The sequence below is a fragment of the Heptranchias perlo genome, chromosome 14 (assembly GCF_035084215.1).
Source record: "Heptranchias perlo isolate sHepPer1 chromosome 14, sHepPer1.hap1, whole genome shotgun sequence".
Lineage (NCBI taxonomy): Eukaryota > Metazoa > Chordata > Chondrichthyes > Hexanchiformes > Hexanchidae > Heptranchias > Heptranchias perlo.
The window spans coordinates 64,182,313-64,197,636 of record NC_090338.1 but is presented as its reverse complement, the minus strand read 5'-3'; the positions used below and the strand labels follow the sequence as shown (position 1 = coordinate 64,197,636).

The 15,324-nt window shown below is 45.7% G+C and overlaps 1 pseudogene; it reads left to right on the top strand.

Annotated features, from left to right (window-relative positions):
* Nucleotides 1-14,634, top strand: part of LOC137332182 (UDP-glucuronosyltransferase 2A1 pseudogene) — a 32,261-nt pseudogene extending 17,627 nt beyond the window's left edge.
* The last annotated feature ends 690 nt before the right edge of the window (nt 14,635-15,324 follow it).

The window sequence follows — 15,324 nt, the reverse complement described above, 5'->3', positions numbered from 1 at the left end:
GGGATATTGTGACTGTGGATATTGTGACTGGGGATATTGTGACTGGGGATATTGTGAATGCGGGATTTGTGACTGGGGAATTGGAGACTGGGGGAATGGTGACTGGGGATATTGTGACTGGAGGAATGGAGACTGTGGATATTGTGACTGGGGGAATAGTGACTGATGTTGTTGTGACTGGGGGAATGATGTCTGTGGGAATGGAGGCTGGGGGAATGGTGACTGGGGATATTGTGACTGGGGATATTGTGACTGGGGATATTGTGAATGCGGGATTTGTGACTGGGGAATTGGAGACTGGGGGAATGGTAACTGGGGATATTGTGACTGGGGATATTGTGACTGGGGGTATTGTGACTGGGGGAATGGTGACTGGGGGTATTGTGACTGGGAGAATGGTGACTGGGGATAATGTGAATGGGGATATTCTGACTGGGGGAATCGTGACTGGGGATATTGTGAATGGGGATATTGTGACTGGGGGAATGGTGACTGGGGATATGGTGACTGGGGATATTGGGACTGGGGATATTGGGACTGGGGATATTGTGACTGGGTGTATTGTGACTGAGAGAATGGTGACTGTGGGAATGGTGACTGGAGATATTGTGATAGGGGGTATTGTGAGTGGGGGAATTTTGACTGGGGTATTGGGACTGGGGGAATGGTGACTGGAGTTATTGTGACTGGGGATATTGTGACTGGGGGAATGGTGACTGGGGATATTGTGACTGGGGATATTGTGACTGGGGGAATTGTGAGTGGGGGAATTGTGACTGGGGATATTATGACTGGGGGTATTGTGACTGGGGGAATGGTGTCTGGGGGAATGGAGACTGGGGGAATGGTGACTAGGGATATTGTGACTGGAGAAATGGTGACTGGGGGAATAGTATCTGTGGGAATTGTGACTGGGGGATTTGTGACTGGGGAATTGGAGACTGGGGGAATGGTGACTGGGGGAATGGTGACTGGGAATATTGTGACTGGGGATATTGTGACTGGGGTAATGGTGACTGGGGGTATTGTGACCGGGGGAATGGTGACTGGGGGATATTGTGACTGGAGGAATGGAGACTGGGGATATTGTGACTGGGGATATTGTGACTGGGGTATGGTGACTGGGTATATTGTGACTGGGGGATTGGTGACTGGGGGTATTGAGACTGGGGATATTGTGAATGGGGGAATTATGACTGGGGATATTGTGAATGGGGGTATTGTGACTGGGGAAATGGTGACTGGGGTAATGGTGACTGGGGGAATGGAGGCTGGGGGAATGGTGACTGGGGATATTGTGACTGTGGATATTGTGACTGGGGATATTGTGAATGGGGGATTTGTGACTGGGGAATTGGAGACTGGGGGAATGATGACTGGGGATTTTGTGACTGGAGGAATGGAGACTGTGGATATTGTGACTGGGGGAGTAGTGACTGGGAGTATTTTCACTGGGGGAATGGTGACTGAGGATATTGTGACTGGGGGGATGGTGACTGGGGATATTGTGACTGGGGATATTGTGACTGGGGGAATGGTGACTGGGGATATTGTGACTGGGGATATTGTGACTGGGGGAATGGTGACTGGGGATATTGTGACTGGGGATATTGTGACTGGGGGAATGGTGACTGGGAGTATTTTCACTGGGGGAATGGTGACTGAGGATATTGTGACTGGGGTTATTGTGACTGGGGATATTGTGACTGGGGGAATGGTGACTAGGGGTATTGTGACTGGGAGAATGGTGACTGGGGATATTGTGACTGGGGGAATGGTGACTGGGGGAATGGTGACTGGGGGTATTTGTGACTGGGGATATTGTGACTGGGAGAATGGTGACTGGGGGAATGGTGACTGGGGGTATTTGTGACTGGGGATATTGTGACTGGGAGAATGGTGACTGGGCGTATTGTGACTGGGGGTATTTTGACTGGGGGTATTGTGACTGGGGATATTGTGACTGGGGGAATGGTGACTGGGGGAATGGTGACTGGGGGAATTGTGACTGGGGATATTGTGACTGCGGCATGGTGACTGGGGTAATGGTGACCGGGGATATTGTGACTGGGAATATTGTGACTGGGGATATTTTGAATGGGGGAATGGTGACTGGGGATATTGTGACTGGGGATATTTTGAATGGGGGAATGGTGACTGGGGATATTGTGACTGGGGGAATCGTGACTGGGAGAATGGTGACTCTGGATATTGTGACTGGGGATATTGTGACTGGGGGAAATGTGACTGGCGATATTGGGACTGGGGAAATTGGGACTGGGTGAATGGTGACTGGGGATATTATCATAGAATCATAGAATCATAGAAGTTACAACATGGAAACAGGCCTTTCGGCCCAACATGTCTATGTCGCCCAGTTTATACCACTAAGCTAGTCCCAATTGCCTGCACTTGGCCCATATCCTTCTATACCCACCTTACCCATGTAACTGTCCAAATGCTTTTTAAAAGACCAAATTGTACCCGCCTCTACTACTGCCTCTGGCAGCTCGTTCCAGACACTCACCACCCTTTAAGTGAAAAAATTGCCCCTCTGGACCCTTTTGTATCTCTCCCCTCTCACCTTAAATCTATGTCCCCTCGTTATAGACTCCCCTACCTTTGGGAAAAGATTTTGACTATCTACCTTATCTATGCCCCTCATTATTTTATAGACTTCTATAAGATGACCCCTTAACCTCCGACTCTCCAGGGAAAAAAGTCCCAGTCTATCTAACCTCTCCCTCTAAGTCAAACCATCAAGTCCTGGTAGCATCCTAGTAAATCTTTTCTGCACTCTTTCTAGTTTAATAATATCCTTTCTATAATAGGGTGACCAGAACTGTACACAGTATTCCAAGTGTGGCCTTACTAATGTCCTGTACAACTTCAACAAGACATCCCAACTCCTGTATTCAATGTTTTGACCAATGAAACCAAGCATGCCGAATGCCTTCTTCACCACCCTATCCACCTGTGACTCCACTTTCAAGGAGCTATGAACCTGTACTCCCAGATCTCTTTGTTCTTTCACTCTCCCCAACGCCCTACCATTAACGGAGTAGGTCCTGGCCCGATTCGATCTACCAAAATGCATCACCTCACATTTATCTCAATTAAACTCCATCTGCCATTCATCGGCCCACTGGCCCAATTTATCAAGATCCCGTTGCAATCCTAGATAACCTTCTTCACTGTCCACAATGCCACCAATCTTGGTGTCATCTGCAAACTTACTAACCATGCCTCCTAAATTCTCATCCAAATCATTAATATAAATAACAAATAACAGCGGACCCAGCACCGATCCCTGAGGCACACCGCTGGACACAGGCCTCCAGTTTGAAAAACAACCCTCGACAACCACCCTCTGTCTTCTGTCGTCAAGCCAATTTTGTATCCAATTGGCTACCTCACCTTGGATCCCGTGAGATTTAACCTTATGTAACAACCTACCATGCGATACCTTGTCAAAGGCTTTGCTGAAGTCCATGTAGACCACGTCTACAGCACAGCCCTCATCTATCTTCTTGGTTACCCCTTCAAAAAACTCAATCAAATTCGTGAGACATGATTTTCCTCTCACAAAACCATGCTGACTGTTCCTAATCAGTCCCTGCCTCTCCAAATGCCTGTAGATCCTGTCCCTCAGAATACCCTCTAACAACTTACCCACTACAGCTGTCAGGCTCACCGGTCTGTAGTTCCCAGGCTTTACCCTGCCGCCCTTCTTAAACAAAGGCACAACATTTGCTACCCTCCAATCTTCAGGCACCTCACCTGTAGCTGTCGATGATTCAAATATCTCTGCTAGGGGACCCGCAATTTCCTCCCTAACCTCCCATAACGTCCTGGGATACATTTCATCAGGTCCCGGAGATTTATCTACCTTGATGCGCGTTAAGACTTCCAGCACCTCCCTCTCTGTAATATGTACGCTCCTCAAGACATCACTATTTATTTCACAAAGTACCCTAACATCCATGCCTTTCTCAACCGTAAATACCGATGTGAAATATTCATTTAGGATCTCACCCATCTCTTGTGGTTCCGCACATAGATGACCTTGTTGATCCTTAAGAGGCCCTACTCTCTCCCTAGTTACTCTTTTGCCCTTTATGTATTTGTAGAAGCTCTTTGGATTCTCCTTTGCCTTATCTGCCAAAGCAATCTCATGTCCCCTTTTTGCCCTCCTGATTTCTCTCTTAACTCTACTCTGGCAATCTCTATACTCTTCACGGGATCCACTTGATCCCAGCTGCCGATGCATGTCATATGCCTCCTTCTTCTCTTTGACTAGGGCCTCAATCTCCCGAGTCATCCAAGGTTCCCTACTTCTACCAGCCTTGCCCGTCACTTTATAAGGAATGTGCTTACCCTGAACCCTGGTTAACACACTTTTGAAAGCCTCCCACTTACCAGACGTCCCTTTGCCTGCCAATAGACTCTCCCAATCAACTTCTGAAAGTTCCTGTCTAATACCATCAAAATTGGCCTTTCCCCAATTTAGAATTTTAACTTTTGGGCCAGACCTATCATTCTCCATAGCTATCTTAAAACTAATGGAATTATGATCACTGGTCCCAAAGTGATCCCTCACTAACACTTCTGTCACCTGCCCTTCCTTATTTCCCAAGAGGAGGTCAAGTTTTGCCCCCTCTCTAGTCGGGCCATCCACATACTGAATGAGAAATTCCTCCTGAATACACTCAACAAATTTCTCTCCATCCAAGCCCCTAATGCTATGGCTATCCCAGTCAATGTTGGGAAAGTTAAAGTCCCCTACTATTACCACCCTATTTTTCTTGCAGCTGTCTGTAATCTCCTTACATATTTGCTCCTCAATTTCCCGTTGACTATTTGGGGGTCTGTAGTACAATCCTATCAAAGTGATCTCTCCCTTCTTATTTTTCAGTTCTACCCATATAGACTCAGTGGGCGAACCCTCGGATATATCCCCTCTCACTACTGCCGTGATGTTCTCCCTAATCAAGAACGCAACTCCTCCTCCTCTCTTATCTCCTGCTCTATCTTTCCTATAGCATCTGTACCTTGGATCATTGAGCTGCCAGTCCTGCCCCTCCCTTAGCCATGTTTCAGTAATAGCTATAACATCCCAGTCCCATGTCCCCATCCATGCCCTGAGTTCATCTGCCTTGCCCATCAGACTTCTTGCATTGAAATAAATGCAGTTTAATCTAGACTTCCCTTGGTCTTTGCCCTGCTTTCTCAGACCATCTGTCCAGTCATGTTCTGTACACTCTCCCTTACTGCCTTTTGTTTCTGTCACCACTTTACTTCCCACTGACTTCCTGCATCGGTTCCCATCCCCCTGCCACTTTAGTTTAAACCCTCCCCAACAGCACTAGCAAACACTCCCCCTAGGACATTGGTTCCAGTCCTGCCCAGATGCAGACCATCCAATTTGTACTGGTCCCACCTCCCCCAGAACCGGTTCCAATGGCCCAGGAATTTGAATCCCTCCCTCTTGCACCATTTCTCAAGCCACGTATTCATCCTAGCTATCCTGTCATTCCTACTCTGACTAGCCCGTGGCACTGGTAGCAATCCTGAGATTACTACCTTTGAGGTCCTACTCTTTAGTTTAACTCCTAACTCCCTAAATTCAGCTTGTAGGACCTCATCCTGTTTTTTACCTATATCGTTGGTGCCTATATGCACCACGACAACTGGCTGTTCACCCTGCCCCTCCAGAATGTCCTGCAGCCGCTCCGAGACATCCCTGACCCTTGCACCAGGGAGGCAACATACCATCCTGGAGTCTCGGTTGCGTCCGCAGAAACGCCTGTCTATTCCCCTTAAAATCGAGTCCCCTATCACTATAGCTCTGCCACTCTTTTTCCTGCCCTCCTGTGCAGCAGAGCCAGCCACGGTGCCATGAACCTGGCCACTGCCACCTTCCCCTGGTGAGCCATCTCCTCCATATTGTGACTGGGGATATTTTGAATGGGGGAATGGTGACTGGGGATATTGTGAATGGGGGAATGGTGACTGGGAAATGGTGATTGGGGATATTGTGACTGGGGGAATGTTGACTGGGGAAATCGTGACTGGGAAATGGTGATTGGGGATATTGTGACTGGGGGAATGGTAACTGGGGATATCGTGACTGGGGAATGGTGACTGGGGGAATGGTGACTGGTGATATTGTGACTAGGGGTATTGTGACTGGGAAATGGTGATTGGGGATTTTGTGACTGGGGGAATGGTGACTGGGGATATTGTGACTGGGGATATGGTGATTGGGAGAATGGTGATTGGGGATATTGTGACTGGGGATATTGTGACTGGGGGAATGGTGACTGGGGAAATGGTGACTGGGGATATTGTGAATGGGGATATTGTGACTGGGAGAATGGTGACTGGGGATATTGTGAATGGGGATATTGTGACTGGGGTAATCGTGACTGGTGTCATTGTAACTGGGAGAATGGTGACTGGGGGTATTGATACATGGAGGATTGGTGACTGGGGATATTGGGACTGGGGGAATTGTGAGTGGGGGAATTGTGACTGGTGATATTATGACTGGGGGTATTGTACTGGGGGAATGGTGAATGGGGGAATGGTGTCTGGGAGAATGGAGACTGGGGGAATGGTGACTAGGGATATTGTGACTGGAGAAATGGTGACTGGGGGAATAGTGTCTGGGGGAATTTTGACTGGGGGTATTGTGAATGGGGATATTGTGCCTGGGGGAATAGTGAATGGTGTTATTGTGCCTGGGAGGATGATGACTGGGGGTATTGTGACTGGGGGCATTATAACTGGGGGAATGGTGACTTGGGATATTGTGACTGGGGGTATTTTGACTGTGGGCCTGGTTACTGGGGATATTGTGACTGGGGGAATGGTGACTGGGGATATTGTGACTGGGGATATTGTGACTGGGGATATTGTGACTGGGGATATTGTGACTGGGGGAATGGTGACTGGGAATATTGTGACTGGGGGAATGGAGACTGGGGATATTGTGACTGGGGATATTGTGACTGGGGGGATGGTGACTGGGGATATTGTGACTGGGGGAATGGAGACTGGGGATATTGTGACTGGGGATATTGTGATTGGGGAATGGTGACTGGGGATATTGTGACTGGGGATATTGTGACTGGGGGAATGGAGACTGGGGATATTGTGACTGGGGATATTGTGACTGGGGATATTGTGACTGGGGGAATGGTGACTGGGAATATTGTGACTGGGGGAATGGTGACTGGGGATATTGTGACTGGGGGAATGGTGACTGGGAATATTGTGACTGGGGGAATGGAGACTGGGGATATTGTGACTGGGGATATTGTGATTGGGGAATGGTGACTGGGGATATTGTGACTGGAAGAATGGAGACTAGGGATACTGGGACTGGGGGAATGGTGACTGGGGATACTGGGACTGGGGGAATGGTGACTCGGGATATTGTGACTGGGGGAAATTTCACTGGGGGAATTGTGACTGGGGGAATTGTGATTGGGGATATTGTGACTGGGGGAATTGTGACTGGGGGAATGTTGACTGGGGATATTGTGACTGGGGGTATTGGGAATAGGGGAATGTTGACTGGGGATATTGTGACTTGGGGAATGGTGACTCTGGATATTTTGACTGGGAGAATGGTGACTGGGGATACTGTGACTGGGGGAATGGTAATTGGGGATATTGTGACTGGGAGAATGGTGACTGGGGATATTTTGTGACTGGGGAATGGTGAATTGTGAGTTCTCACTAGGGGAGTGGTGGCTGAGAAAATGGTGATTGGGGGTTTTGTGACTGGCGGAAAGATGACTGGAAAATGGAGTCTGGGTGTATCTTAATGGAGGAATGGTGTCTGGTGAACAGAAGGTTGAGGCAGTGGATTTAAAGTCTCATGGCACCAAGACTGTGAGGGTGGGAGAGAAATAGCAGATGAGGCAGAGATTGACAATGGTAGTGTGACTTCCATCTGTCAATATGTAAATAGAAAGGTATACAGGCATGAAGTCAGAATCATGGTGTGTTGCATCCCAGGTATGAAGGTGGCATATCTGATCTTACAGGTGGATGATCTGTCCAAATTGTGGGTGGGGAAACCTGGCGTTGCACTCCATGGTGGAAGTTTGAAACAGGAGTAGGCCATTTAGTCCATCGTGCCTGCTCCGCCGTTCAATTCGATCATGGCTGATCTGAACCTCAACTCCATCCATTTACCCACCTTCAGTCCATATCCCTTCATACCCTTATCCAACAAAAATCGAAGTATCTTGGTCGGGGAAGCTCCAATTGACTCCCAGCATTCACAGCCTTTTGGGGGAGAGAGTTCCAGATTTCTACTACCCTTTGCGTGAAAAAGTGCTTCCTGATATTGCTCCTGAATGGCCTAGCTCTAATTTTAAGATTATGTCCACTTGTTCTCGATTCCCCCACCAAAGGAAATAGTTTCTCTGTACCTACCCTCTCAAATCCTTTTAACACTTTAAACACCTCCATCAGATCAGCCCTCAATCTCAAGGGAATACAATCCACGTTTATTCAACCTGTCCTCTTAATTTAACCCTTTTAGCCCCAATATCATTCTGGTGAATCTGCGGTGCATCCTCTCTAAGGCTAGTATACCCTTCCTGAGGTACGGTGCCCAAAACTGAACAGAGTATTCCAGATTTGGAATGACCAAGGCTCTGTACAACTGAAGCATAACTGCCTCCATTTTGTATTTCAGCCCCTTTGAGGTAAAGGCCAACATTCCATTAACCTTTTTGATTGCTTTTTGTACCTGTACACTAGCTTTTAAAGATCTGTAAACTTGGTCTCCCAAATCTCTTTGCTCCTCCATAGTTCCTGGTTATGCACCATTTAGAAAATACTCTGATTTATATTTCTTGGATCCAAAGTGGATGATCTCATACTTCCCCACACTGAACTCCATTTGCCATAGTTTTGTCCACTCACTTAATCTGTCCATGTCCTTTTGAAACTTTCTGCTCCCATCCGCATTACTCACTGTCCCTTCTAAATTAATGTCATCTGCGAACTTGGACATGAAACTGTATTCCTTCTTCCAAGTCATTAATAAATATGGTGAAAAATTGAGGCCCCAGAACAGATCTCTGAGAAACACCACTTGTCACATCCCATCAGAGTACATACACTTTATCCTCACTCTCTCTGTCTGCTACCTCCCAACCAATTTCCAAAACCAAAGGCTACCTCCACTTCCGTGTGCTCTCATTTTTGCTAATAAACCTCATTTGTGGAAGTGTATTAAATGCCTTCTGGAAGTCTATGTAGATAACATCCATAGACACTCCCTTATCTACCTTATTAATGACCTCCTCAAAAAAGTCAACGAGATTAGTCACAGATGACATACCCTTAACAAAACCATGCTGGCTCTCTCTGATCAGCTCATATTTGTTCAAGTGCTTAGTCACTTTATCCTTAATGACAGATTCTAATAGCTTCCCCACAACTGACAGTAAACCGACAGGCCTGTAGTTACCTGGTTTCTCTCTCCCACCCACCTTGAATAATGGAGTGACATTAGCAAATTTCCAATCTAACGGCACAATTCCTGAATCAAGAGAGCTTTGAAAGGTGAGGTGAGAGTAACTGCCTTTGACATCAAGGCAGCATTTGTTCAAGTGTGGCACCAAGGAGCCCTAATAGAATTGAAGTCAATGGGAATCAGGGGGGAAACTCTCCAGTGGATGGAGTCATACCTAGCATAAAGGAAGATGGCAGTGGTTTTTGGAGGCCAATCATCTCAGCGCCAGGACATTGCTGCAGGAGTTCCTCAGGGCGGTGTCCTAGGCCCAACCATCTTCAGCTGCTTCATCAATGACCTTCCCTCCATCATAAGGTCAGAAATGGGGATGTTTGCTGATGATTGCACAGTGTCCAGTTCCATTTGCAACCCCTCAGATATTGAAGCAGTCCGTGCCCACATGCAGCAAGACCTGGACAACATCCAGGCTTGGGCAGATAAGTGGCAAGTAACATTCACATCAGACAAGTACCAGGCAATGACCATCTCCAACAAGAGAGAGTCTAACCACCTCCCCTAGATGTTCAATGGCATTACCATCGCTGAATTCCCCACCACCAACATCCTGGGGGGTCACCATTGACTAGAAAGTTAACTGGACCAGCCATATAAATACTGTGGCTACAAGAGCAGGTCAGAGGCTGGGTATTCTGCGGCGAGTGACTCACCTCCTAACTCCCCAAAGCCTTTCTACCATCTACAAGGCACAAGTCAAGAGTGTGATGGAATACTCTCCACTTGCCTGGATGAGTGCAGGTCCAACAACACTCAAGAAGCTCGACATCATCCAGGACAAAGCAGCCCGCTTGATTGGCACCCCATCCGCCACCCTAAACATTCACTCCCTTCACCACCGGCGCACTGTGGCTGCAGTGTGTACCACCTACAAAATGCACTGCAGCAACTCGCCAAGGCTTCTTCGACAGCATCTCCCAAACCCGCGACCTCCACCACCTAGAAGGACAAGGGCAGCAGGTACATGGGAACAACACCTCCTGCACGTTCCCCTCCAAGTCACACACCATCCCGACTTGGAAATATATCTCAGTTCCTTCATCGTCGCTGGGTCAAAATCCTGGAACTCCCTACCCAACAGCACTGTGGGAGAACCGTCACCACACGGACTGCAGCAGATCAAGAAGGCGGCTCACTACCACCTTCTCAAGGGCAATTAGGGATGGGCAATAAATGCTGGCCTTGCCAGCGACACCCACATCCCATGAACGAATAATTATAAAAAATTATGATAACACTTCTTCAATTTCCTCACTTACTTCTTTTAATACCCTGGGGTGGAACTCATTAGGTCCTGGGGATTTATTTATCCTAAGTCCCATTATTTTCTCCATTACCTTTTTTTTTACTTGTATTGAATCCTCCCCTTTATTTATTTTTAGTTTCCCTTATATCACTGATATTTTATCCTCTTCTTCTACTGTGAAAACGAATACAAAGTATTCCATTAATATGTCTGCCATTACCTTGTTATCTATTAAGTATCATCTGTGTCTTTAATAGGCTCACATTTCCCTTAGCCACTCTCTTAATCTTAATACATTTATAAAAACTTTTAATATTAGCCTTTCTATTACTTGCAAGATTTGTTCATATTCCCTTTTTGCAGCTCTTAATATTTTCTTTGTGTCCCTTTGTTGCTTTCTATATTTCTCCCAGTCCGCTGGATTACCACTTTTCTTGACATTTGTGTAAGTCACTTCATTTATCTTTATATTATGTCTTACCTCATATATTGACCACAGTTGCTTGACTGTACAAGTGGAACTTTTGCTCTATAGATTTTGCTCTTTCCTACAATACAACAGTGACTACACTTCAAAAGTACTTCGCAGGCTGTAAAGTGCTTTGGGATAGCCTAAGATCATTTAAGGCGCTATATAAATGCAAGTCTTTCTTCCTTTCTTTTTTTTAGGGGTACATATTGGTCTTGTATTGTATTAATACTTCTTTGAACACCTCCCACTATTTTTCTATAGGTTTACTTGTTAACAGCTCTATGCAATTTAATGTGTTCAGTTTTCGTCTCATTCTTTTGAAGTCAGCCTTACTAAAGTTTAAAACCTTGGTTTGTGTGTGATCTTTCTGTTTCTCAAACTTAATGTCAAACTCTATCATGTTATAATCACTGCTTGCGAGATGCTCCCCTACTGTCAGATTATTAATGAATTCTGGCTCTGGCTGCATTTTGGTAGGAAGAATAAGGAGGCCACATACTGCTTGGATAATAAGAGTCTAAATGGGGTAGAGGAGCAGAGGGATCTCGGGATACAAATACACAAATCACTAAAAGTAATGACACAGGTTAATAAGGCCATAAAAAGGCAAACCAAGCTCTGGGCTTCATTTCTGGAGGGATAGAATTGAATAGCAGAGAATTTATGTTAAACTTGTATCAAACCTTGTTTAGACCACACTTGGAGTACAGTGCACAGTTCTGGTCTCCATATTATAAAAAGGATATAAAGGCATTGGAGAGGGTGCAAAAAAGATTTACAAGGATGATACCAGAACTGAGAGGAAAGGCTGAACGGGCTGGGGCTCTTTTCTCTAGAAAAGAGAAGGCTGAGGGGTGACCTGATAGAGGTCTTTAAGATAATGAAAGGGTTTGATAGGGTAGACGTAGAGAAAATGTTTCCACTTGTCAGGGAGACCAGAACTAGAGGTCATCAATATAAGATAGTCACTAATAAATCCTATGGGGAATTCAGGAGAAACTTCTTTACTCAAAGAGTGGTAAGAATGTGGAACGCACTACCACAGGGAATAGTTGAGGCAAATAGCATAGATACATTTAATGGGAAGCTAGATTTTTTTTTTTATTCGTTCACGGGATGTGGGCGTCGCTGGCAAGGCCGGCATTTATTGCCCATCCCTAATTGCCCTCGATACTAGAGATAAGCACATGAGGGAGATAGGAATAGAAGGGTATGCTGATAGGGTTAGATGATGTAGGGAGAGAGGAAGCTCGAGTGGAGCATAAACGCTGGCATAGACCAGTTGGGCTGAATGGCCTGCTCCTGTGCTGTAGACTCAATGTAATTTGATGTTACTCATTGCGAGATCTAGTATGGCTTGTTCCCTTGTCAGTCCTAAAACATATTGTTCCAGAAAATGTTCCTGGATACACTCCAGAAAAACAGGCGCTGTGCGATTGAATTTTGAGGCCAATGTGCAGCAGTATTCTTGCCAAATTTATGTTGTATGACAAATATTTTTATTCAATTCTCCAACAGGATCTGGATATCAGATTTACAGAAATGGAGTATTGTGGATGGAGGTGCAGACTACAGATTGCATGTGTTCTTGGTGCCATCATCACCCTTTCTTCCCCAGTCACTTACGGAGCTAAGATATTGGTTGTACCCGTAGATGGAAGCCACTGGATTAACATGAAAATTATAATTGAAGAACTGAGACACCATGGTCACAACATCACTGTGCTTCATTCCTCATTGGCTTTGTACATTAAAGAAAGTCCTGATCTCTTTCAATCCATCGCTATCAAACTGCAGAGCAGCATTTCCACCTTTAATGATACATGTAGTATACAAAGATTTCTTCAAAAGACGTTGACAGCCTTAAGGCATGGCCAGACAGCATGGGCTTTTATTCAGGTCCAACATCATTTGATATCTTTCCTGCATGAATGTCACCTTTGGGCTGGAGAATTCATTACTAGAGTATTTGAAGATGAAGAATTATTAAAACAGCTTGAAGAAGAAAACTTTGACTTAGTACTTGCCGACCCAGCTATTGCTATCGGTTCAATGCTTGCATATTATTTGAAAGTTCCCTTGGTGCACAATGTTCGATGGATCACCACAGGTGAAGCTCATTTCCTCTTTGCCCCATCGCCGCTTTCATACATCCCACTGCTTGGTTCGTGTTTGACGGACAAAATGAATTTTTTCCAAAGAGTTCGGAACGTTTTTCAACACCTTCTCCAACTATTCATGTCTGAATTTTTTATTCACCCCATATACAATGAAGCCTGCCGGAGATATCTGGGTAGGGACACAAACATTGAAACAGTTCTCCTCCAGGCAGACGTGTGGCTGATGAGAGTAGATTTTGTATTCGAATTCCCGAGGCCCACCATGCCAAATATTGTGTACATTGGAGGCTTCCAGTGTAAACCACCAAAACCTTTGCCTGTGGGCCTTGAGGAGTTTGTCCAGGCTTCAGGGAAGCATGGGATTATTGTCATGTCACTCGGGAGCTTTGTCAACTCTATGCCACTGGATATTACAATGAAAATTGCAGAGGCCTTTGCTCAGGTACCTCAGAAAGTAATTTGGAGACACAAGGGAGAGATCCCTCCCAATATAGGAAATAACACACTGCTAGCAAAATGGATCCCTCAGAATGACCTGCTAGGACATCCTAAGACGCGAGCCTTCATTGCCCATGGTGGGACAAATGGAGTTTATGAAGCCATTTACCATGGGGTGCCAGTCGTTGGCCTCCCTCTGTTTTACGACCAGTTTGATAACTTACTTCGGCTTAAAGTCCGAGGAGCGGCCAAAATGGTTGACCCCGCTACCATGCAGTCAACAGATCTACTGCAGGCGATCAACGAGGTCATAAACGACAGGTCTTATCGGGACAGCATGCAGAAGCTCTCTGCTCTCCACCGGGACCAACTGGAGTCTCCGATGGAGAGGGCCATTTTCTGGATTGAGTATGTTGCACGGCACAGAGGTGCGGCACATTTACGTTCCGAATTTTACCGCCTCCCCTGGTATGCTTACTATTGTGTAGATGTGGTTGCCTTGCTCCTGTTCATGTTAATAGTGGCTGCGATGCTGATGGTTCTAATCTTGAAAAAGCTGTTCAAAATTATAGGGAAGAAGAAACAGAAAACCCAGTAGGATCCATCCATTCGATATGGGAATTCTTTGAATTTCACGTAGAAAGTTTGAACCCAGTATCAAACAGACCATCTTTCTAGATGTCACTAATTGTACCAACATGTATTAATTGGTAACGTATCACAAGAGTGGCCTGTCACAATCAAAAGTAGCTCTTGTGTGTAGATACTGAGAAGCAGTTGATGTACATAAAGGAAGTTTTCAGAGGAAACAACAGCTTGCATTCCAATTATTGTTCCGGGGTAATTATATGAATCATAGAATCATACAGCACAAAAGGAGGCCATTTAGCCCATCATACCTGTGCCAGCTCTTTTAAAGAACTATCCAATTAGTCCCACTCCCCCGTTCTTTCCCCATAGCCCTGCAAAACTTTCCTTTTAAGGATACATCCAATTCCGTTTTGAAAGTCACAATTGAACCTGCTTCCACCACCCTTTCAGGCAGTGTGTTCCAGATCATAAAATGCAAGAAGACATTAACAAACTGGCAGAATGGGCGTATGATCGCCGAATGAATTTCAATATAGACAAGGGCGAGGTGTCACATTTTGGTAGAAAGAATAAGGAGGCCACATAGTGCTTGGATAGTAAGAGTCTAAATGGGGTAAAGGAGCAAAGGGGTACAGATCACAAATCATTAAAAGTAGCGACGCAAGATAATTATAGAATCATAGAATCTGTACAGCACAGGAGGAGGCCATTCGGCCCATCGAGCCTATGCTGGCTCTTTGTAAGAACAATCCGGTTAGTCTCATTCCCCCACTCTTTCCCCTTAGCCCTGCAAATTATTTCCCTTCAAATATTTATCCAATTTCTTTTTGAAAGCGATTGAATCTGCATCCACCACCCTTTCAGGCAATGCATTCCCGATCATAACCACCCGCTGCGTAAA